We start from the raw sequence: 26,712 nt of genomic DNA on the forward strand, positions 1-26,712 counted from the left end.
TGGTATCATATTTCTATAGATTTAATGTTTTTCATGACAGTTATATTTTGGTAATACGGAAGGAGAGGGAGGGAGGGCAAGAAAGGGGAAGGAAGGTGAGAAGAGGGAGCTTAAAATGCCACCCAAGAAAAAGGAGAAACAGCGCGGCCCTACTGGCGGCAGTGGCAGGAGATCAGTAACAGGGTTAGAGAGCGGGTCTAAACAACAGGGATTGAATAAATTTTTGGTTCTAAATTTGCCAGGTTCTAGATGTAGAGCCTCAGGGTTCGATGCATGAGAACGGGTCTATGGGTGGGGTGGGAGTGCCGGGACCCCTGGCGTTATCCACAGAGAAAGATGCAGGAATGGTGAAGGACATATTTTGCACAGTTTCGAGGATGTAAAATGTAATGGCTAATATAGTGACAGAGATCGGTGCAGTGCAAACTGATGTCAGTGTAATATGGGATGAGATGGAGAAATTAAGGCAACGATTGCATGAGATAGAAAAAAAGATTCCCGCTCTGGAGCTCTCCGTTCAGAATTTAGAGAAGGAGGTCGTACTTTTAAAACAGACGAATAGTAAGATGGAACAAAAATTAATAAACCAAGAAGACAGATCAAGAAGAGCTAGTATAAGATGCGTGGCGATCCCAGAACGGGCAAAGGGGGATAACTGTATGGAATTTTTGGAGGGATGGATAAAGGAGAATTGCAAGGAGGGTATTCTTTCCCCATTGTTCCCCATTGAAAGAGCACACAGGGTCCCCACAAAAAGGCATTTTACCAATATTTGTCTAGGCAACTATCCTAGACAGATATTGGTAAAATGTTTACTTGCTAAGGATGGTGATATAATACCATCTGATGCTAGAACCTCCGAAAAATACCAGATAAACGGTGAAAAGATAAGACTTTTTCCAGATTATTCAGCTGACACTAATGCCCGGAGAAAAGAGTTTATAACGGTTAAAAAGAGATTAAGGGAAGCAGGTTTAAAATATAGTCTACTTTTTCCGGCAAAATTAAGGGTGGAATATAAAGGAAGGACCGTTTTTTTTTCAGACGCCGGTAGAGGTTAGCGAGTGGGCAGACGGGATCGGCTTTTGAAGTGGGGGGTCGCGGAGGGGATAGGGAGCCAATATGCTAAGTTATGGAGTCGCCCCGACTGCAGGTCAGTAGAAGGGGGGGCTACTTAGGGTGGCTGGGGTATTTACGGGAAGAGGGAGAAGGGACGCAGGTTTTTTTTTTTTTTGTTCTTCCCTCTTTGATAGATGGTTAGGATTCTTTCATTGAACGTGAGAGGTTTACGAGAGAGGGTAAAGAGACATGCTGTCCTTGAGTGGATGAGGAGGTTCTTGCCGGCTGTCATCTGCCTCCAAGATGCACACCTAGACAAGGAATCTTTAAGGTGGTTAGAGAGGAGATGGATAGTGGAAGGGTACCATTCGGTATATACTACCTATTTTAGAGGGGTCTCAATTTTGATACACAATAAGATCAAGTTTGAGTGTGTTACATGTGAGGCCGACGACTGTGGCAGATACCTCTTCTTACAATGTAATATAGAAGGGGTTAAAATGGTAATCGCAAATGTATATATTCCACCACCATATAAGCCAGATGTCTTGTATGAATTGCATAGATTTATGTTGTATAGACAAGAGTGTATAATGATTGCGATAGGGGATTACAATGCGGTAATGGATCCACTCAGGGATAGAACATCTACCAGAGGGGGAAGAACACAAAAGGTAGATTTGTTTAAATTAGCCCAGGAATTCAACTGGATTGATGTTTGGCGGTTTCAGAACCCAGAAGAAACCATGTATTCCTGCTACTCTAAATTGCATCAAACCTGGTCAAGGATAGATATGGCCCTGGGAAATAAAAATCTAATGTCCCAAAATAGGGTTAAGATAAAGTATCTTCCTATGGCTTTATCAGATCATAGTGTAGTGCAGTGTTTCCCAACCAGTGTGCCTCCAGCTGTGGCAAAACTACAACTCCCAGCATGCCCGGACAGCCTTTGGCTGTGCAGGCATGCTGGGAGTTGTAGTTTTGCAACAACTGGAGGCACACTGGTTGGGAAACACTGGTGTAGTGGTACTGGAATTGGATTTGAACAGAAAGAATATTTTGCCACTGTTCAAGTTCAACTCGCACTGGCTCTCGTTGATTTCAGATAAAGAGAGTATAACGGAGATGTTAAAAACCTTCTTCCAGGAGAATAATAATTCCGCTAATAGATTAATTGTTTGGGATACTGCCAAGGCATATTTAAGAGGACTGCTGTTTAAAAGGGTGAACTACTGGAAGAAAAGTACCAAAGAAAGAGGTAACGCACTGGAAAAAAAATTAGAAGAAGCGAGAATTGCATGTATAATGTATCCCACCGAATTTAATAGGCAAGTATGGGAGGAAGAACAGGAAAAATTAAAAATACATCAGCTAGATAGAAGTAGGAAAGAACTGCTCTTTCAAGGGATCCGGTTAGCCTCAGAGGGAGAAAAGGTTGGTAAAATTTTAGCAAACATGATAAAAAATCAAAGAGAGAAATCCTGGATAGGGGTGATTAGAGATAAAATGGATAAAATTATTAGTTCCCCTGAAGGAATTAAAAAGGTTTTTCTGGAATATTTCCAGGAACTTTATAACTCTAGGGTACAATACTCGAAACAAGATTTGGATCTATATTTAGACCAGATTGCTTTGAGAGAGATATCTCAGGCCCAAAAGGAATATTTAGAAAAAGAAATATCGACGGCAGAAATAAATGAGGTTCTGGGTAAAGTGAAACCCGAAAAAACACCAGGGTGTGACGGCCTTCCATTTGAAATATATAAAACATTCTCCCAGGTGTTAATACCAGAACTAAAAACAACACTGTGTGAGGCTCAAAAAATAGGGGACTTACTGAATTCTATAAAAGAGGCAATTATAACATTAATTCCAAAAAAGGGTAAAGAACAATTAGACCCTGGGTCATATAGACCAATATCCTTGTTAAATATGGACGTTAAAATTCTGGCAAAGGTCTTGGCAGATAGGCTCTCTAAAGTGATCAAAGTTATAATTCATGAAGATCAGACTGGTTTTATACCCGGTAGAACGATATATTCAAATATAAGAAGGTTATTCCTTAATGTTGAGGCTAACAGAATAGAAACAGGTGAGAAAGCTATACTTTCACTAGATGCTCAAAAGGCATTTGATTGTATTGAATGGGAGTATTTGTGGGCAGTTCTGAAAAGAGTTGGTATAGGGGAGGGATTTATAAGATGGGTACAGCTTATATATTCCCACCCGAGGGCTAGGGTGATGGTGGACAGGAGCTTGTACCTGCCTCTTGCCCTACATTGGAGCACTAGGCAGGGATGCCCTCTCTCCCCATTACTATTTGCTATTGCAATCGAGCCCCTGGCAAGTATAATAAGAAATGATAGGGAGTTTAAAGGTTTTCAATATGCGGGAGGAGACGAAAAATTATTAATGTATGCAGATGATATTTTATTATTTATGTATAACACTGGGGATCAGTTTAATAGAGTAATAGATATAATACAAACCGGATTCCAAAAAAGTTGGGACACTATACAAATTGTGAATAAAAACTGAATGCAATGATGTGGAGGTGCCAACTTCTAATATTTTATTCAGAATAGAACATAAATCACGGAACAAAAGTTTAAACTGAGAAAATGTACCATTTTAAGGGAAAAATATGTTGAATCAGAATTTCATGGTGTCAACAAATCCCAAAAAAGTTGGGACAAGGCCATTTTCACCACTGTGTGGCATCTCCCCTTCTTCTTACAACACTCAACAGATTAGTTTCTCAAGTTTAGAAATAGCAATGCTCTCCCATTCTTGTCTAATACAGGCCTCTAACTGTTCAATCGTCTTGGGCCTTCTTTGTTGCACCTTCCTCTTTATGATGCACCAAATGTTCTCTATAGGTGAAAGATCTGGACTGCAGACTGGCCATTTCAGTACCCGGATCCTTCTCCTACGCAGCCATGATGTTGTGATTGATGCAGAATGTGGTCTGGCATTATCTTGTTGAAAAATGCAGGGTCTTCCCTGAAAGAGATGACGTCTGGATGGGAGCATATGTTGTTCTAGAACCTGAATATATTTTTCTGCATTGATGGTGCCTTTCCAGACATGCAAGCTGCCCATGCCACACGCACTCATGCAACCCCATACCATCAGAGATGCAGGCTTCTGAACTGAGCGTTGATAACAACTTGGGTTGTCCTTGTCCTCTTTGGTCCGGATGACATGGCGTCCCAGAATTCCAAAAAGAACTTCGAATCGTGACTCGTCTGACCACAGAACAGTCTTCCATTTTGCCACACTCCATTTTAAATGATCCCTGGCCCAGTGAAAACGCCTGAGCTTGTGGATCTTGCTTAGAAATGGCTTCTTCTTTGCACTGTAGAGTTTCAGCTGGCAACGGCGGATGGCACGGTGGATTGTGTTCACTGACAACGGTTTCTGGAAGTATTCCTGAGCCCATTCTGCGATTTCCTTTACAGTAGCATTCCTGTTTGTGGTGCAGTGTCGTTTAAGGGCCCGGAGATCACAGGCATCCAGTATGGTTTTACGGCCTTGACCCTTACGCACAGAGATTGTTCCAGATTCTCTGAATCTTCGGATGATGTTATGCACAGTTGATGATGATAGATGCAAAGTCTTTGCAATTTTTCGCTGGGTAACACCTTTCTGATATTGCTCCACTATCTTTCTGCGCAACATTGTGGGAATTGGTGATCCTCTACCCATCTTGGCTTCTGAGAGACACTGCCACTCTGAGAAGCTCTTTTTATACCCAATCATGTTGCCAATTGACCTAATTATTGTTAATTGGTCTTCCAGCTCTTCATTATGCTCAAATTTACTTTTTCCAGCCTCTTATTGCTACTTGTCCCAACTTTTTGGGGATTTGTTGACACCGTGAAAATTTGAATCAACTTATTTTTCCTTTAAAATAATACATTTACTCGGATTAAACGTTTGATCTGTCATCTACGTTCTATTGCAAATAAAATATTGACATTTGCCATCTCCACATCATTGCATTCAGTTTTTATTCACAAATTATTTAGTGTCCCAACTTTTTTGGAATCCGGTTTGTAGATAAATTTGGTTTATTTTCTGGTTTAAATATTAACTGGGGGAAATCTCATATGATGAGATTAGGAGATGCCCAGTCACAGGGGGATGTAAGGGTATACGTGCTTGAAAAACACGAGAGTTTTAAATATTTAGATATTCAAAGGTAAATGTACTCCCCAAAATAAATTAACTTAGAACCAAAATACATATTTGGAAAAGATTACCTTTGTCAATTCAGGGTCGAGTAGATCTAATAAAAATGGTTCTCCACCCATAAATACTTTATGTTCTACAAAATGCCCCATTGAGACTACCGCAGAAGATTTTTAGGTTACTCGATAGCATAATGGGGGATTTCATTTGGAAGGGTGCTATCCCTAGGATAAAAAAAGAAGTGCTTCAGCTCCCAGTAAGAGAGGGTGGACTAGCTGTCCCAAACTGTTTTTTCTACTATTTAGTAACACAATATAGTCAGATAAAAGGTAATTTGAATGGATTAGTGGGAAGGCAGGGACTAAATAAATTGGGTTGGAGAGAGGATTGGAATCACTTAGAGGTATTGGAAGCAGGCACACTAGGGAAAAAGAATACAGCAAATAGAATATTTAATTCACTGGAGTGTGTATGGGTGGAAATTTAAAAAATATTAGAGAGTAAAGGTTTTTTGCACTATACACCTATTTGGAAAAAAATTAATTTAAAGGAATTCCAAACGATTAGGACTTATATAGATTGGGAAAGAAGGGGGATGAAGTATCTAGGCCAGATATTCGAGGAAGATAAACTGAAGGACTTCAGTACACTGGTTAGGGAGTTTGGGATCCCCCAAAATGATTTCTATAAATACTTCCAGCTCAAGGATGCGTTGAGGACAGAGGTGCAGGTAGACAAATATAAAAAGGAACAATCAGATAGATTATACAAATTTACCAATGGAGAGGAAAAAAAAGGAACAACTACAAAAAAATCTGATTACAATACTTGCCGGAAAAAAATGGGAAAAAGAATTACAATTTTTTATGGAAGAGAAATGGAAAGATGCCCTAGGAAGTTATACTATGGTGTTGGATAGGGGCTCACATAAGATATCACAGTTTTTCATAGTGCATAGATTACATCGATCCCCTTGGATGTTAAAGAGAATGGGCGTGAGAGCCTCAGATAAGTGCCCAAAATGCAGGGGAGAGAAAGCAGACCTAATACACTGTTTCTGGAGATGCCCTAGATTGTTTAGATATTGGAAAGAAATAGCTGAGATAGAATCAGTACTTTTGGAGGTCCAAGTGTCTGAAGATCCAGTAGTTTGTATATTAGGAGCAACCGAACATCTGAAGTTAAATAAAGAGACACGATTGGTCCTGGGTAAAGTACTTTTCCAAGCTAGACTCCTTATATTGAGGAATTGGGTAAAAGAAGATCCCCCGACAGTAGGACAAAGGCAAGAAGCAGTTGTTAACTTGATTAAAGTGGAACGGGTTACTGAATGCTATATCAAAAAAAAAAAACTCGAGGAAATGTGGAAAAAATGGCTATAATAGGGCTTGGAAGTTTTTTTTTTTATTTTTTTTTTCGTCCCTCTCCCTTGGGGTGGTGGGTGGGAAAAAATAGGAAAAAGTTATAATAATTAATTTGTAATATGGATTTTATCATTGTTCAATTTTGGTGATTTGAGTATAAATGTATATGTTTTTATAAAATTAAAATAAAGAAAGATTAAAAAAAAAAAAGAGTGCACTTTTTGGTTTTTGTTATATTATTTTTACTGTTTATCACGTCCACACATTTGCTATCCTGTGTAGGATGTCCATTGTGGTACTTGTTGTCCGCTGCAGGCATCCTCCATTGTACGCATTTTTGCTGAGGATTGCCATTAGCAGTGGACCACAAGTGCAGGATCTTCCCCCCGGTATAGATGTACCACTGCATATGGGGTTGAGCACTTCCTGTTTTTTAATACCACGCCAATCTCTAGTTTGTAAAATCAGGCCAGAAGTAAACAGTATTAACTTATGGCATGTCCAGCAGTAGTTGATTCAAAGTGCAGTTTCAGTCACCAGGTAATGAGATATGGTAGATGGCTAGGTGCCAGTTGAATGGCACTTGCAGGGACTTCTGAATATATAGGTGTCCATGGAATGATACAGCCGTGCTGTTTGATTGGCCTGGAAAAGGTCTAGGTGATGACTATCTGAGCCATAGTCCCTCACCTGCAGCAGGATCAATTTCTGCTTCGGTTTTAATGAACACTCTGCTGTCTAGGCAAACTGAAGTTCTTTTTAAACAGTGTTCTTCACTCTGGCACTCTTCCTGGAGTAAAGGTCTTACATGAGAACGGTTATGGTCTTTTTGAGTATGAGCTCTGGCCTGTGCTTCCTATCTCCTCTCTGTCTAGACTCAAACTCCCCCTTCTGGCATAAAGTAGGGCCAGCCCAGCAGAAAACTAATTATATTAACAATACATAACACAATTGCAAATACTCGCAGGTCTGTGGTACTACACATTGTCTTACTGGAAGACCCTTATGTCCCAGGGAAGACAATCAGCATGTATGAGTGTATGTGATCTGCAAGGATTTATTCATAGCCAAAATGGTTGAGAGTGTCTTCCACATGGATGAGTGAGCCAAGAGAATACCACAGAAACATTTCCCAGACCATAATGCCACCACTACCAGCTTGTGTTCTTCCAGCAATGGTTGCAGAGTGTTTGTTCTCTGATGTTGTATTTTACATTTAGTCATTAGACTACAGGTTGCCTACTCTTGACGTGCACTTATTTATTTTGTAATCTTATTTTGTAGTAAAAATTAACTTTTATTTGTTAAATTTAATAAATTGTGAAAACTAACAATGACCTACTCAAATTATGCCTGAAAATATCGCGTCATACCAGTGGGAGGTTTAAAATACACCCGGCAACGCCACTCTCCTCATAGACTGCCCGATCCCCTGAGGACGCCATATCTATGGCGAAACATGTCGGGGGGCAGCGTTTAAGATTTTAGATCGCAGTGGACCTATTATGAGGGTGATAGCTGCTGAATAGCAAGGTTATATAGTAGCTAGTGACTGCGTCACCAATAGAAAGCAGCACAGCGAGGGATGGTGCTGTAATGAGAACGTACTGAATAAATCCAAGTGATAGGACAGGTAGAAGGCAGTCACCGCAGCACTAGCACTATCACCAACATAATAACTCAGTGCCAACAGGCACCAATACTGAACGGCCTGCTGACAATGTTGCAAACAACTGTTGCAAAATAGTGGACATTAATACCCATTCCAGCACATAAGAGGCAAACAGCCAGCTGGAAAAAGTCACAGTTGCCATTGCCAAACGGCCGTCAGTAGACTAATATATATCGACTGTAACATCACCCAGGCCCACTGGTGAGAGTTTTAAACCTATAATTTGAGTAGGTCATTGTTAGTTTTCACAATTTATTAAATTTAACAAATAAAAGTTAATTTTTACTACAAAATAAGATTACAAAATAAATAAGTGCACGTCAAGAGTAGGCAACCTGTAGTCTAATGACTAAATGTAAAATACAATAATAAATGCCTCTACGTGTCCTGGGTATACAATAATGAAATATTGTTCTCTGATGTTTCTCGTCTGACATGCAAATGTCCATCTGTTCAATGAAGCAGAAAACGTGAATCATCGGAGAAAGCCACCTTTTGCCAATCAGTGGAGGTCCAATTTCGATACTGTCATGAAAATTGAAGCCTTTTCTGCTGATGAAACTTTATCAGAGTTGCAGATGCAGTACCCAAGAACAGGGTACTTGCATATTGTTTTTGTTGCATAATGTTATTTAATGCCTTAACACCTTCAGGACCTTGGACGAGTATACTCGTCCTGGAGCAACGGTACTTAGCGCACCAGGACGAGTATACTCGTCCTGGCATTAAACTGTCACCATGTCTGCAGACATGGTGACAGCGCTGAGTGCCCAGGGTCAATGCCGAGGGGGGTCCTGTGACACCCCTATCGGCGATCGCTGCAAACCGCAGGTCAATCCAGACCTGCGGTTTGCAGCGATTTCTGTAGTTTCTGATCCCTGCGGTCCCTGACCGCAAGGATCAGAAACGTAAAAATGGCCAAAGTCAATTTTTTTAACCCCCCCCCCCCCCTCCTGCACCTCTGAATGATTTTATGTCGGTGGGGTGCAGGGGGGCGGTTTGTGGGCGGTGCGGGCCGTGCTGACAGTTGCGGGAGGCGGGCGGTGCGGCAGGCGGGATCGCGATCCCCCGCCTGCCTCCCGCTGAATATTCATTGGTGGTCAGTGGTACCACAGTGTCAGCACATTGCTGACACTCTGGTATAAACGGCTGAGATCGCTGCGATGTCAGCCGTTTCACCCTTTCCATACAGCGGTCTGTACGGACCGCAGTATGGAAAGGGTTAAGTCAGGGAGCTCCCTCCCTCTGCCATCGGGGGGCTGCTGTGCCTTTGCAGCCCCCAGATGGATGGGGGGACAGAGGGAGGGAGCTCCCCTCCTTCCTCTTCCCCGTCTGCTCAGTTGTGGCAGACGGGGAAGGTTCCCATGGCAACAGGACGCCTTCTCAGGCGTCCTGCTGTCCATGGTGCTGAACAGATCTATGCTAAAGGCATAACGACCTGATCTATAAAACGGTCATGTTACTTTCCCCGCACAGAGAACACCATAAAAATAAAAAAATAAAAACTATCAGAAAATCGAAATTTTGCCCACCTTACTTCCCAAAAAAGGTAATAAAAGTGATCAAAGGAGTCGCATGTATGCCGAAATAGTACCAATCAAACCGTCACCTCATCCCGCAAAAAAATGAGCCCCTACATGAGACAATGGCCCAAAAAATAAAAAAACTATGGGGACACTATAACATGATGTTTCAAAAATGATATTATTGGGTAAAACTTACATAAATAAAAAAAGTATACATATTAGGTCCGTATCGACCAGCTCTACAATAATATCACATGAGCTAACCCCTCAGATGAACACCGTAAAAAATAAAAAATAAAAACTGTGCTAAATAAAAAAATGTTGTCACCTTACATCACAAAAAGTGTAATAGCAAGCGATCAAAAAGTCATATGCACCCCAAAATAACGCCAATCAAACTGTCATCTCATCCCGCAAAAATAATACCCTACCCAAGATAATCGCCCAAAAACTGAAAAAACTATGGCTCTTAGACTATGGAAACACTAAAACATAATTTTTTTTGTTTCATAAATGAAATCTTTGTGTAAAACTTACATAAATAAAAAGAAAGTATACATATTAGGTATCGCTGCGTCCGTATCGACCGGCTTTATAAAAATATCACATGACCTAACCCCTCAGGTGAACACCGCAAAAAAATTAAAATAAAAAACGGTGTAAAAAAAGCGATCAAAAAGTCATATGCACTCCAAAATAGTGCCAATAAAATTGTCATCTAATCCCACAAAAAATGAGACCCTACTTTAGATAATCGCCCAAAAACTGAAAAACTATAGCTCTCAGACTATGGAGACACTAAAATATATTTTTTTTGTTTCAAAAATGAAATCATTGTGTAAAACTTACATAAATAAAAAAATTGTATACATATTAGGTATCGCCGCGTCCGTGACAACTTGCTCTATAAAAATACCACATGATCTAACCTGTCAGATGAATGTTGTAAATAACAAAAAAAAAGACGGTGCCAAAAAAGCTATTTCTTGTTACCTTGCCTCACAAAAAGTGTAATATAGAGCAACCAAAAATCATATGTACCCTAAACTAGCACCAACAAAACTTCCACCCTATCCCATAGTTTCTTAGATGGAGTCACTTTTATGGAGTTTCTACTCTAGGGGTGCATCAGGGGGCTTCAAATGGGATATGGTGTAAAAAAAAAACTGTCTAGCAAAATCTGCCTTTCAAAAACGTATGGCATTCCTTTCCTTCTGTGTCCTGCCGTGTGCCCGTACAGTGGTTTACGACCACATATGGGGTGTTTCTGTAAACTACAGAATCAGACCCATAAATGTTGAGTCTTGTTTGGCTGTTAACCCTTGCTTTGTAACTGGAAAAAAATTATTAAAATGGAAAATCTGCCAAAAAAGTGAAATTTTGAAATTGTATCTCTATTTTCCATTAATTCTTGTGGAACACCTAAAGGGTTAACAAAGTTTGTAAAATCAGTTTTGAATACCTTGAGGGGTGTAGTTTCTAGAATGGTGTCATTTTTGGGTGGTTTCTATTATATAAGCCTCACAAAGTGACTTCAGACCTGAACTGGTCCCTAAAAATTGGTTTTTTGAAAAGTTCAGAACAATTTCAAGATTTGCTTCCAAACTTCTAAGCCTTGTAACATCCCCAAAATATAAAATATCATTCCCAAAATGATGCAAACATGAAGTAGACATATGGGGAATGTAAAGTAATAACTATGTTTGGAGGTATTAATATGTATTATAGAAGTAGAGAAATTGAAACTTGGAAATTTGCAATTTTTTACAAATTTTTGGTAAATTTGGTATTTTTTTATAAATAAAAATTTATTTTTTTACTTAATTTTACCAGTGTCATGAAATACAATATGTGCCGAAAAAACAATCTCAGAATGGCCTGGATAAGTCAAAGCGTTTTAAAGTTATCACCACATAAATTGACACTGGTCAGATTTGCAAAAAATGGCATGGTCCTTAAGGTGAAAATGAGCTCGGTCCTTAAGAGGTTAATGTTAATGCCGCAACATCAAATTCAAACACTACAGCTATGGTGGGGAACTGAACAGGGTTGCACACGAGGAGTTTCTTGGGTAAGGAGGGGGGGCAGTCACATAATTTGCTGTGGGGCCTATTGCGGCGTCCAAAAACGCCCGTATTATTAAAATATAGCAATATTTATCCCATATAGCGAATGGCGTAATGGAATAAAAAATCTAAATGTCCAATTCACCATTTTTTCATAGCTTCACTTACCCCCCAAAAAAACTATAAAATGTGATAAAAAAGTCACACACAATCCAAAATGGTATCAATAAAAACTACAGGTCATCCTGCAAAAATGAGCTCGGTAGACTTAACTATTAAAAAGTTATGGGGGTCAGAATATGGCAATGCAAAAAAAAATATATACATATTTTTGTTCAAAGTTTTTCCTTTGTCAGTATTTAAACACAAAAACCTACACAATTGTGGTATCTTTGTAATCGTACTGATCCAGAGAATGAAGGGCACAGGTCAGTTTTGCCACATAGGGAACACCATAGGGACAAAACTTGTAAAACTGTGGCGGAATTAGTTTTTTTTTCCAATTCCACCCCATTTGGAATTTTCTCCCCATTTGGCATGAGAAAGTACAACTTTTCCCTCAAAAAACAAGCACTCATATGGCTATGTGAAAGGAAAAATAAAAAAGTTATGGCTCAGTGAACACTGGGAAGAAAAATGAAAACACAAACGAAAAAAAAAAACAAGAAAAAAAACATCTGGTATTGAAGGGGTTAATATACAGCTAAGACGCAACACTTGGACATAAATGTATTAACATCTGTGATTTGTATGTTTTCTGCAGCCTAGATATGGATGTTGTAATAAATGTATTGCCACCTTAAAAACTAGCAATTTGGCCAGACAGGAAGGAAGCTGTGTTCTAGATCAGATGTATAAAGTCTAGAAAATGGAACTCATGAGAAATTGGCGAAGACACAAAAGTCGCATAAGCGCACTCAGATATTTTTAGATGAAAAATCAGGCGTACCTAGCTTTATAAATAAGCCTCATAGTGTACCCAAATATTTAAGCCCAGGCACTTTAAAAGTGGAGGTACTCTTTAAAGGGTTTTTATCACCAGAAATACTGTTATGTAGCTGACTGAGATTAGCGATGCGCCCATGTCAGCACTACATAACAGTGTGTTTCTAACGTTAGTCCCTGCAGCCGATTTTGTTAAAAAAGCACTTTTATTATATGCTAATGAGCCTTTAGGTGCTATGTGGGTGTAAAATCAGCACCAAGAGGCTCCGTCCTCTCACCCTGTATTCCGCCCAGGTCCAGTGTTGTGCTAGCCCAGCATCTCTTGATTGATGCCACTGTTCCCTGCATCGTTGGCGAAATCCCCCGCCTGCGCCGTTCACTTCTGTCTTCGGCGCAGTGAGTGAATGATGCGATCCTGCGTGCCTGCGCCGTTCACTTTGGTCTTCGGCGCAAGCGCAGTGAGTGAAGGCCGCTCTCATGATGCCGGCTTCCTCACTGTGACGTAGTCGGCGCAGGCGCAGTGAGGAAGCCGGCACCAGGATCGCATCATTCACTCACTGCGCCTGCGCCGAAGACAGAAGTGAACGGCGCAGGCGGGGGATTTCGCCAACGATGCAGGGAACAGTGGCATCAATCAAGAGGAGCTGGGCGGGCACAACACTGGACCTGGGCGGAATACAGAGTGAGTGGACGGAGCCTCTAGGTGCTGATTTTACGCCCACATAGCACCTAGAGGCTCATTAGCATATAATAAAAGTGCTTTTTTTTTTAGCAAAAACGGCTGCAGGGACTAACATTAGAAACATACTGTTATGTAGTGCTGACATGGGCGCATCGCTAATGTCAGTCAGCTACATAACAGTATTTCTGGTGATAGAAACCCTTTAAAGAGTACCTCCACTTTTAAAGTGCCTGGGCTTAAATATTTGGGTACACTATGAGGCTTATTTATAAAGCCAGGTACGCCTGATTTTTCATCTAAAAAAATCTGAGTATGTGCAAGCCAACAATCTATCCATGAGACAGATACAGTCAGCATACCTTACCATGGCAGCCTTGTGCACTATGAGACATTCAAAACCAGTTCTCATCTGACTGAGAGCCAGTTAGGGTACTTTCACACTTGCATTGCTGGATTCCGGCAAGCAGTTCTGTCGCCGGAACTGCCTGCCGGATCTGGCAATCTGTATGCAAACGGATACCTTTTGTAGACAGATCCGGATGCGGATCCATCTCACAAATGCATTGCAATACCGGATCAGTCTCTCCAGTTGTCATCCTGAAAAACGTTTTTTCAGAACACTTGGGGCCAGATCCTGCATTAATGCATTTCAATGTAAAATAATGCCAGATCCGGCATTCCAGCAAATGTTACTGAATTTTGGACTGAGAAAATACTGCAGCATGCTGCAGTATTTTCTCCGCCCAAAAACCGTACAGTGACTGAACTGAAGACATCCTGATGCATACTGAGCGGATTGGTCCATTCAGAATGCATTAGGATAACACTGGTCAGTTTTTTTTCCAGTATTGAGCCCCTAGAACGAAACTCAATACCAGAAATGTTTAACGCAAGTGTGAAAGTACCCTTAGCCTCATATGTTGGATGGCTTGGGTGGACCTGCGCACCTATATCATTATTATTAGGGTGACAAAAAGTTTTCTGATTGCCCTAGCATAATATTTAATAACCTTTCTATACAGTTTTGTCATGTAAACTCATTTCCATAAACATGGCCATATGGGAAAGACGTGCAAATGAGCAGAATCTGCCTTGTTTTTCAGCTGAAAAACCACTTGCATAGGAAATTTGCGATAAAAATTCACGATTACAATATTCGCGATCTACACTACTCATGAAGAGCGCCATCTATTGGATTCATAGTCTTGTCATAAGACCATGAAACCAAATAACATATAAAGCATCATCAATCCTTACATAAAGACGCACTACCATGAGACTACATGACAATAAATCCACATGAACTCCAAAATTAGTTACACCTCCAGGAATACCTATAATAAAAAGAAAACTTTAAACCACATCACTTGTATAGAAGGGGGAGGGTTAGGGGGGAAGGGAAATGTTTAGGGAAAGGATTATTGCACTGTTTATATGTGTTTTATATTTGTTTTTACTGCACATATCTGTAAAAAAGTAATATGACCTGTAATTTGATCCAATATGTACCTTTGAATGTAAATTTGCAAATTATCAAAACCTAATAAAATGTATTAAAAAAAAAGACTATGAAACCAATAGATGGCACTGTTCATGAGTCATGAACAGCGCCATCTATTGGTTTCATAGTCTTGTCATAAGTCTATGAAACCAATAGATGGCGCTGTTCATGAGTCATGACAGTTATGAAGCAACTCTTAGGGTAGGGTACTTAGGGTACTTAGGCTTAGGGTACTTTCACATTAGTCGCAAGGGATTCCAGCAGGCTGTTCCAGTGGGTGAACAGCCTATCGGATCCGTCCTGCCACTAGTTCACGTGTGCCCCTGGACTGCCGCTCCGTCCCCTTTGACTATAGCGGGGGCGGACAAAAAATACTGCATGCAGTACTTTTAGTCCGGCTGCCTCTCGCCGTGCTGCCACTGGAACTCTGCCCCTGCCCCCATTATAGTCAATGGGGACGGAGCGGCAGTCCGGGCGGGGGAACATGTGAACTAGCGGCAGGACGGATCCGACAGGCTTTTCACTTGCCAATAGTGTGAAACTAGCCTAACTATCTCTTAGTCCGATGAGAGCTGGTTTTGAATGTCTCATAGTGCACAAGGCTGCCATTGTAAGGTGTGCTGACTGTATCTGACACTTGCTGGAATACTGTATCTGGCATTATTGTTGGCTTGCACATACCCGGCTTTTGGCACATAGCCTTTGTGTGGTTGTCTATTGTATGTCATAGGTAATGGGAGTCCAAGATACATCCAGACATCCTTTCCATGCTGTTTTCACACCATTTCGGTGGTGTTTCCATCAATTCCTAACCTTTTTCTGTGAACCAGACACCCTCTCTTCTTCAGAGAAGGGGGTGCCTGGTTTAATGCTCGGGTTTCCCATTGATTTTCATTATGTTCAATTGTGCTCGAGCATACACAGTATTCAGCTGAACACTGCAATATGCTCGAGCCGAACTGCTGTTCGGCCGAGCATTCTCGATCAACACTACTGGCTAGATTAATATTTCCATCAAGTTATAAACTGCTTGTTTCTATGGTTACGACCACCCTGCAATCCAGTAGAGGTGGTCGTGCTTGCACACTAAAAATACTGGACTATACCTACTCTCATGGTCCAAGCCACCAAAGAGGCCTGTGCTTTTCCCTGTATTGTGCACGCACAACCACCATTGCTGGATTACAGGGTGGTCGTAACCATGGAAAGAAGCAACATATAATGTGATGGAAAAATGAATCTAGTACATAAAGGAAGCAATATGGACAATCACAAGACATTAGTGAGTGCCTTATATTAACTTTCTCTACATGATAAATGTCATTTCCTGAAGTGTGACAACCCTTTTAAGAAGCAGGAGTCGGGCCCGAAGCTACATTATACAGCCCCTATACAATCCAGCAGTTTAACACCTTATATGCTGCGGTCAGTACTGACCACAGCATCTAAGTGGTTACAGAAAGGGAAGTGGCTTTGTCTCTCACAATGCAATCACAGGGCGGCAAGGGGTTGCCAAGACAGTTTAGGGCCCAAGACTCAGCCTCTAGCCTGCCATATATCCCTTTCTATTCGGTCTTCCCTTTTGGCAGGGATAAATAGGCATTATGTAAGTTCTTAAAGTAACTGACACAATACACTGCAAATGCAGAATAATTTCAATTGAATGGGTCCGCGATCTGCAACGTACATTGGGAGGCATGGCACTCCATAGTGTTACCGCGGGCTTCCACTCCGTTCCACACCACTCCGTATCTTGCCGATTGCTGACCCATTCAAGTGTTTGCGGGCCGCACAAAATGGCACCAATGAAAATTACAACTTTTCCCACAAAAAGCAAACTCTCATACAATGAGAATGACTATGTGAAAAAAAGATTTGACTGTGAAAAAAAAAAAAAATTTTGTGCAAAAGTAGGGAAAGAAAATAAAAGAACTATATAATTGTTATTGGCATCATCGTACTGACACGCACAATAAAGTTATGTCACTTATAGCACACGGTGAACGCAATAAAAACAAAACCCCAAAAAACAGGGTCGAATTGCTCTGCTGTTTTCACGATGTCCCTCCCCCTAAAAATTAAAAATTATGCAATACATTAGATGTACCTCAAAATAGTGCCATTTAAAAATAGGAAAAACAGGTCCTCATACAACTGTCGACGTAAAATGTAAAAAGCTATGGCTTTTGAAATGCAAAAATTTAAAAAAATTGAAAAACAAACATGTCTATAATCCAAAATAGGGTTAATTTCACATGAAATTTTACAGGGTCAATGAGTTTTCAAAAAATGTTTGATATGTTGTGGCGACATCAAAAGTTTTGATCGGTGGGGGTCTGAGTGCTGAAGCCGGGCTACAAAAGGGGTAGGGAAGCATTCACATATTGCGCTCTCTGGTTGCAGAGGATATGCGAGCACTTCTCTCTCTTCATTCTAGGGATCAGTGGGGGTCTGTTACATATCAAAAGTTTTTGGAAAACTCATTGACCCTTTAAATAACGTGTACAAAAATGCAATAGTAACAATGATTATGAAACATCACATGTGGTGGAAGTAACCTTTTGCAAATACATTTGAAAGCTTTCAGTCCTGTTTTGCACAATCTCTAGAGCTGAAAATAAGCATACGGTTTAAATTGCACTTATAGTCCCACAATCGCTAAACTGCTACGGGTTGTAAATTGCCCTCTGCTATATAGCATGACAAAACAACAGCTGCTAGACAGCACATGTGCTTACCAGGCTCAGGGTGTCATCTCTGCTGGAATGGTAATATCATATGCTCTGGGCTTTGCTTTCCTTCTTCTTCACCTTATCATCGGCTAACATGGTATAAGCCTAAACGTTTCAAGTTATCGACACATTAAAGGGACATTTGCTTCTTCTACACTAAAAATATTATTCAGGACTGAGAAGGATGCAATGAAAAACACAGAAGTGACTGAAACTTTAATGGACAATCGGAGGAGAGGCAGAAGCAGGAACTGGGAGGTACAAAACACTCTCACTTCATAAGAAAATGGAAATTTAAAGTGAAGCTACTTTGTATAAAACTATGATGAGCTAAATTCATTATTTTCAACCCTTAGGCCCCTTTCACACGGGCGAGAATTTTGCCCTGGTGCAATGCGTGAGGTGAACACATTGCACCCGCACTGAATTAGGACCCATTCACTTCAATGGGGCTGTGTACATGAGCGGTGATTTTCACGCATCACTTGTGCGTTGCGTGAAAATTGCAGCAAGCTCTATATTGTGCGTTTTTCACGCAACGCAGGCCCCTCAGAAGTGAATGGGGCTGCGTGAAAATCGCAAGCATCCACAAGCAAGTGCGGATGCGGTGCGATTTTCACGCATGGTTGCCAGGAGACGATGGTGATGGACCATGTGATGAGCGCAGTGACGTCATCAAAGGTCCTTTAGCCAGGTCCTGAAGAAAGTAGAAAGAAGAGGAGATCCGCTATGCGTCCAAGTGGATGGGGTGAGTTAAATTAGTTTATTATTTTTAACCCCTCAATGGATATTTTACTAAGCATTCTGTATTAAGAATGCTATTATTTTCCCTTATTACCATGTTATAGGGGAAAATAATAAAATCTACAGAACACCTAACCCAAACTCGAACTTCTGTGAAGAAGTCCGGGTTCAGGTCTGGGTACCAAACATGCCGATATTTCTCACTCGCGTGCAAAACGCATTAAAAAGTGGATCCGGATTCAAACGCGGATCCTCAAAAAATACGGATGACGTCCATGTTACATCTTTTTTTTTTTTTGCAGACTCATTTTAACATTGCTTATTCTTGTCCACAAAATAGACAAGAATACGACATGTCCTGTCTTGTTTGTGGGACTGCGGAACGGACATACAGATGCGGACATAGAAATGAATGGATCTGGGTGTGATCCACAAAAAATGTGGATCAAATGTGGACCACAACTACAGTTGTGTGTGGGCCCTTAAAGAAGGTATCCCACGACAATGATGATCGCAGTTGAAGGTCAAACCGCCAGGAGCCCCAGCCATGTGCAGCGACTGGGTCGGCAAAGGCAACACGTGAGGCACAGTTGGCCGATGGGGGTAGTAGTTGATTTACTCATGGTTAGCAGAGCCTCCCTGGGCCGGTGTGCAGTGATGGGAAGGATGGCACCAGTTCCTTCAGAGTACTCTCGGTTTGTCCAGGGAATCCCGCCAGATGGTGTTTGAGGTGCCCTGAGTGAAATAGGTTTTTGTTAAGGTGCCTTGGCGGCAGGGTCTCTGGTGTTCGTGATGCCAGCACCGTTAGGTGCAAAAGGAAAGTAATTAAATAAGACCAGACTTTGTGTCAAGTTCAATAGCAGCTTTACTTGAATAAACGTTTCTTCTACAGTTTACAGACTTTATCTTGGCTCCAGCAGGAGTTAGCAGTAACTCTGGCAGGCAAACTCATCTCTGCTACATCTGTTGCTCTCTGGCTCTTCTGTACTGACAGGCTTAAATGGAATCTTTGCTTTCTGCTTTAGGTTGCAACTACTCTCTCTGTACAGTAGTCTGACTCTAGATTAATCCAGGGAACTTTTCCTCCTGGCTAATGAGGCTCCAAGCTGTGGCCTCCATATCCAGCAGAGTTGAAGGTGCTCTAGCTGGCTAGGCAAGTCACATCCAGCAAGGACGTGGACCTGCTTCCTCCCTTGGCAGGGGTTACTCTCCACTTACTCTAACTAACTAACAAACTAACTAGTCTCCTCCTCTCCTTAGAGAGGGAGTATAGAATGGAAAGAAGGGTTCCATCCACTGCAAAGTAGCACTGCCATGTTTGCTGCCACCTCTGGTGAACCAGGTACATTACATTTGAGCATAACAGTTACAAGAAATAGATAGGCACATTTTGATGGACCTGAAATAAATGCATATATAGGAGACAGTAGCGGGGTACAGAAGTGGTAATGGCACTCTGGGTCATTACCTACCCCCTTACTTAACCTCTTTAGGACACATGACGTACCGGTATGGCATGTTGTCCCGGTACTTAAGGACACATGACGTACCGCTACGTCATGTGTATTTCCGATCACCGAAGCCCGGCGGGTGGTGATCGGAACAAGGTGCACTTTGGCTAAATGCGCGGGGGGGTCCTGTGACCCCCCCTGTGATGGCGATCGCCGCAAACCGCAGGTCAATTCAGACCTGCGGTTTGCGGCTTTTCAATGGTGCGGCGGCGGGCGGCGGTGCCATCTGGTCCCCATGGGGCTGTAGGGGGGACCCGATGGCATGGAAGGCAGCGCGATGCCTAAGGAAGGCATTGCGCTGCCTTCCGGTGACGAGTCTGTGAGATCCAGCCCCCTGGATCTCACAGGCAGGAAGCTGTATGAGTAATACACACAGTATTACTCATACAGCCAATGCATTCCAATACAGAAGTATTGGAATGCATTGTAAATGATTAGACCCCCAAAAGTTGAAGTCCCAAAGTGGGACAAAAAATAAAGTGAAAAAAGCTGAAAAAATAATGTTTTCCCCCCAAAAATAAAAGTTTTAAGCAAAAATGAACAAAAACGTCATTTTCCCCAAATAAAGTGTAATAGCAAGTAATCAAAAAGTTACACGCACACCAAAATAGTGCTGTAACTGCACCCCAGGCATAAAAGGGGATAAAACTAGAGTTGAGCGAACACCTGGATGTTCGGGATCGAGAAGTTTGGCCGAACTTCCCGGAAATGTTCGGGTTCGGGATCCGAACCCGACCCGAACTTCGTCCCGAACCCGAACCCCATTGAAGTCAATGGGGACCCGAACATTTCGGCACTAAAAAGGCTGTAAAACAGCCCAGGAAAGGGCTAGAGGGCTGGAAAAGGCAGTAAAATGTAGTTAAATCCCCTGCAAACAAATGTGGATAGGGAAATGAATAAAAATAAAATAAATAAAAATTGACCAATATCAATTGGAGAGAGGTCCCATAGCAGAGAATCTGGCTTCATGTTACCCACCACTGGAACAGGCCACTGTCAGATATTTAGACCCCAGCACCCAGACAGAGGAGAGAGGTCCCATAACAGAGATTCAGGCTTCATGTCATAGCAGAGAATCATGCTTCACGTCACCCAAAACTGGAACAGTCCATTGTCAGATATTTAGGCCCCGGCACCCAGACAGAGGAGAGAGGTCCCATAACAGAGATTCAGGCTTCATGTCATAGCAGAGATTCAGGCTTCACGTCAGCCAAAACTGGAATAGTCCATTATCATATATTTAGGCCCCGGCACCCAGACAGAGGAGAGAGGTCCCATAACAGAGATTCAGGCTTCATGTCATAGCAGAGAATCATGCTTCACGTCACCCAAAACTGGAACAGTCCATTGTCAGATATTTAGGCCCCGGCACCCAGACAGAGGAGAGAGGTCCCATAACAGAGATTCAGGCTTCATGTCAGCAGAGAATCAGTCTTCATGTCATAGCAGAGAATCAGGCTTCACGTCAGCCAAAACTGGAACAGTCCATTGTCATATATTTAGGCCCCAGCACCCAGACAGAGGAGAGAGGTCCCATAACAGAGATTCAGGCTTCATGTCATAGCAGAGAATCATGCTTCACGTCACCAAAAACTGGAACAGTCCATTGTCAGATATTTACGGCCCGGCACCCAGACAGAGGAGAGAGGATCCATAACAGAGATTCAGGCTTCATGTCAGCAGAGAATCAGTCTTCATGTCATAGCAGAGAATCAGGCTTCATTTCAGCCAAAACTGGAACAGTCCATTGTCATATATTTAGGCCCCGGCACCCAGACAGAGGAGAGAGGTCCCATAACAGAGATTCAGGCTTCATGTCAGCAGAGAATCAGTCTTCATGTCATAGCAGAGAATCATGCTTCACGTCACCCAACACTGGAAGAGTCCATTGTCAGATATTTAGGCGCCGGCACCCAGACAGAGAAGAGAGGTCCCATAACAGAGATTCAGGCTTCATGTCAGCAGAGAATCAGTCTTCATGTCATAGCAGAGAATCAGGCTTCACGTCAGCCAAAACTGGAACAGTCCATTATCATATATTTAGGCCCCGGCACCCAGACAGAGGAGAGAGGTCCCATAACAGAGATTCAGGCTTCATGTCAGCAGAGAATCAGTCTTCATGTCATAGCAGAGAATCATGCTTCACGTCACCCAACACAGGAACAGTCTATTGTCAGATATTTAGGCCCCGGCACCCAGACAGAGGAGAGAGGTCCCATAACAGAGATTCAGGCTTCATGTCATAGCAGAGAATCAGTCTGCATGTCATAGCAGAGAATCAGGCTTCACGTCAGCCAACACTGGAACAGTCCATTGTCATATATTTAGTAGTGTTGAGCGCGAATATTCGAATATCGAATTTTTTTCGCGAATATCGGCACTTCGCTAATTCGCGAATATTTCGAATATAGTGATATAAATTCGATATTTCGAATATTCTTTTTTTTTTTTTTTTTTTTTTTTTTTATTGTTATATTTTTTTCTTTCCCACTTCCCTAAAGTTGTTCTTACCTGTCCTTTGGATTCCTGGCTTCCTGGCTGCTCCAGTCAGTGCCCGTTGCCGCTTCTGCCGACTTCCATGCTCATGGAGCGTCCCCATCACCATGGGAACATCTCCATATACTAGAATGTACTGTCGGATTTGAGAATTACGTTGAAATCGCAATTCGATTTTTTCAAGTTATAAAATTCGAATTTCGATTTTAACTTAGCACTGCTATATGCCATATTAGTTAGCCTAATATGGCATATAGCAGTGCTAAGTTAAAATCGAAATTCGAATTTTATAACTTGAAAAAATCGAATTGCGATTTCAACGTAATTCTCAAATCCGACAGTACATTCTAGTATATGGAGTCGTTCCCATGGTGATGGGGACGCTCCATAAGCATGGAATATGGCTTCAATGGCTTGGTAGAATTAGCGAATTGACGAATATATTCGTTATATTCCACAAAACGAATATAACGAATGTATTCGTCATATTCCACAAAACGAATATAACGAATGTATTCGTCATATTCCACAAAACGAAGATAACGAAGTATTCTGCATCTTCATTTTAGCTACCTATTCATCAATTTCGCTAATTCTAGCAATGATATAGGAAAGTTGACTATAGAGACAGCTAAGTATAATTCGCTATGCGATTATATGACTGCTTTTTTTTATAAATAGTATAATTATAATAATTATCAGGTATTATAATTATTCTATTTATTTTAAAAAAAAGCTGTAATATAATCGCATAGCGAATTATACTTAGCTGTCTCTATAGTCAACTTTCCTATATCATTGCTAGAATTAGCGAAATTGATGAATAGGTAGCTAAAATGAAGATGCAGAATACTTCGTTATCTTCGTTTTGTGGAATATGACGAATACTTCGTTATCTTCGTTTTGTGGAATATGACGAATATATTCGTTTTGTGGAATATAACGAATATATTCGTCAATTCGCTAATTCTACCAAGCCATTGAAGCCAACCATATAGTAAACCAGGTCCAAGTTGGAATCGCAATTCGATTATGTCAAGTTATAATAATCGAATTTCGATTTTAGCTTAGCACTGTTATATGCCATATTAGGCTAACTAATATGGCATATAGCAGTGCTAAGTTAAAATCGAAATTCGAATTTTATAACTTGAAAAAATCGAATTGCAATTTCAATAGGAGAGTAGCCTTTAAGTTAAAATCGAAATTCGATTATTTAAATCGCATATTAATCGCGATAACAAGAATAATGACGAATATTCGATTTCGACGAATATAAAACGAATATTCTATCGAATATTCGCGAATTTCGTCGAAATCGAATATGGCACCTGCCGCTCATCACTAATATTTAGGTCCCGGCACCCAGACAGAGGAGAGAGGTCCCATAGCAGAGATTCAGGCTTCATGTCATAGCAGAGAATCATGCTTCACGTCACGTAACACTGGAACAGGCCACTGTCAGATATTTTTAGGCCCCGGCACCCAGACAGAGGAGAGGTTCATTCAACTTTGGGTTGCCCCGCAATATAATGGTAAAATGAAAATAAAAAGAGGATAGAATGAGGAAGTGCCCTGGAGTACAATAATATATGGTTAAGGGGAGGTAGTTAATGTCTAATCTGCACAAGGGATGGACAGGTCCTGTGGGATCCATGCCTGGTTCATTTTTATGAACGTCAGCTTGTCCACATTGGCTGTAGACAGGCAGCTGCGTTTGTCTGTAATGACGCCCCCTGCCGTGCTGAATACACGTTCAGACAAAACGCTGGCCGCCGGGCAGGCCAGCACCTCCAAGGCATAAAATGCTAGCTCTGGCCACGTGGACAATTTGGAGACCCAGAAGTTGAATGGGGCCAAACCATCAGTCAGTTAGTGGAGGGGTGTGCACACGTACTGTTCCACCATGTTAGTGAAATGTTGCCTCCTGCTAACACGTTGCGTATCAGGTGGTGGTGCAGTTAGCTGTGGCGTGTTGACAAAACTTTTCCACATCTCTGCCATGCTAACCCTGCCCTCAGAGGAGCTGGCCGTGACACAGCTGCGTTGGCGACCTCTTGCTCCTCCTCTGCCTTCACTTGGGCTTCCACTTGTTCCCCTGTGACATTTGGGAATGCTCTCAGTAGCGCGTCTACCAATGTGCGCTTGTACTCGCGCATCTTCCTGTCACGCTCCAGTGCAGGAAGTAAGGTGGGCACATTGTCTTTATACCGTGGATCCAGCAGGGTGGCAACCCAGTAGTCCGCACACGTTAAAATGTGGGCAACTCTGCTGTCGTTGCGAAGGCACTGCAGCATGTAGTCGCTCATGTGTGCCAGGCTGCCCAGAGGTAAGGACAAGCTGTCCTCTGTGGGAGGCGTATCGTCATTGTCCTGCGTTTCCCCCCAGCTACGCACCAGTGATGGGCCCGAGCTGCGTTGGGTGCCACCCCGCTGTGAACATGCTTCATCCTCATCCTCCTCCACCTCCTCCTCATCCTCGTCCTCCTCGTCCTCCAGTAGTGGGCCCTGTCTGGCCACATTTGTACCTGGCCTCTGCTGTTGCAAAAAACCTCCCTCTGAGTCACTTCTAAGAGACTGGCTTGAAAGTGCTAAAAATGACCCCTCTTCCTCCTCCTCCTCCTCCTGGGCCACCTCCTCTTCCATCATCGCCCTAAGTGTTTTCTCAAGGAGACATAGAAGTGGTATTGTAACGCTGATAACGGCGTCATCGCCACTGGCCATGTTGGTGGAGTACTCGAAACAGCGCAACAGGGCACACAGGTCTCGCATGGAGGCCCAGTCATTGGTGGTGAAGTGGTGCTGTTCCGCAGTGCGACTGACCCGTGTGTGCTGCAGCTGAAACTCCACTATGGCCTGCTGCTGCTCGCACAGTCTGTACAGCATGTGCAGGGTGGAGTTCCACCTGGTGGGTACGTCGCATACGAGGTGGTGAGCGGGAAGGCCGAAGTTACGCTGTAGGGCAGACAGGCGAGCAGCGGCAGGATGTGAACGCCGGAAGCGCGAACAGACGGCCCGCACTTTATGCAGCAGCTCTGACACGTCGGGGTAGTTGTGAATGAACTTCTGTACCACCAAATTCAGCACATGCGCCAGGCAAGGGATGTGCGTCAAACCAGCTAGGCCCAGAGCTGCAACGAGATTTCGCCCATTATCGCACACCACCAGGCCGGGGTTTAGGGTCACCGGCAGCAACCACTCGTCGGTCTGTTGTTCTATAACCTGCCACAACTCCTGTGCGGTGTGGGGCCTGTCCCCCAAACATATGAGTTTCAGAATGGCCTGCTGACGTTTACCCCGGGCTTTGCTGAAGTTGGTGGTGAAGGTGTGTGGCTGACTGGATGAGCAGGTGGAAGAAGAGGAGGAGGAAGCCGAGTAGGAGGAGGAGGCAACAGGAGGCAAAGAATGTTGCTGTCACGAGGGTGTCAAGAGCCACGCCTGACTCCGTTGTACCCGGGGTCAGGAGGTCGCAGCGGTTGGCTGCACGCTCTATGTAAGATAGGGATGTTTCCTTATTGTAGCTTTCTGGGTTTGCTTTGCAAACCCTTTTGGCTCACTCAGGGATCCATAGCTCCTTCTCTCAGCTGTTCCTTGTCCAGCACTCCCAATCCTCCTTATATTCCCCTCTCACACTTCTCTGGTTGCCAGATATAGAGCTTCCTGCCTGGACATCTATTCTGACCCACTGGAGCTGTGTTGCTGCGTTCTCTGGTAGTTGATCCAGAACGCTACCCTCCGGATCCCTGTTGGACCTTTGTGGACAGTTGTTGTCGTCCACCTGGGTGTCTGTGTTTGTCTGTGTTTGTCTGTCCTCTCCCTGGTGTTTCCCTCTTAGTGCAGTGGTGAGGACTAGCGATCCCACCGGCCTGTTCATTATCTAGGGTTCATTTCAGGGAAAGCCAGGGTTTAGGCACGTGATCGCCGCACGGGTGAGGAACCCGTCTAGGGACGTCAGGGCAGTCAGGTGCCAGCCGCAAGGAGAGTTAGGGGTCACCACCTTTCCCTCTCCCTTGGGCAGGACTTTCCCTTTTTCCTCCCTGTGTGTTATGCCGGTCATTACAGTTGCCCTGCGATCCTTGGCGGCGGAAGGACGTGCGCCAAACAGCTCTCCGCCTGGGGCCCAGCCGCCACTACATTTACCCAGTGTGCAGTTAGGGAGATATAGCGTCCCTGGCCGTGCTTACTGGTCCACGTATCTGTGGTTAGGTGGACCTTGCCACA

The 26,712-nt window shown here is 42.7% G+C and overlaps 1 protein-coding gene across 3 annotated transcripts in view; it reads right to left on the reverse strand.

Annotated features, from left to right (window-relative positions):
- LOC122935669 (beta-galactoside alpha-2,6-sialyltransferase 1-like) overlaps positions 1-26,712 on the reverse strand; it is a 418,780-nt gene that overhangs the window by 320,765 nt on the left and 71,303 nt on the right. The window contains exon 1 of one of the 3 annotated variants that reach the window (XM_044291490.1): positions 17,748-17,939. The exons of the other annotated variants lie outside the window; for them this stretch is intronic. The gene's annotated coding sequence lies outside the window, so the exon portion shown is untranslated. Of the gene's footprint in view, positions 1-17,747; positions 17,940-26,712 lie in introns of those variants that run through there. 3 annotated transcript variants of the gene reach the window in all.

Source organism: Bufo gargarizans, chromosome 4 (assembly GCF_014858855.1).
Source record: "Bufo gargarizans isolate SCDJY-AF-19 chromosome 4, ASM1485885v1, whole genome shotgun sequence".
Classification (NCBI taxonomy): domain Eukaryota; kingdom Metazoa; phylum Chordata; class Amphibia; order Anura; family Bufonidae; genus Bufo; species Bufo gargarizans.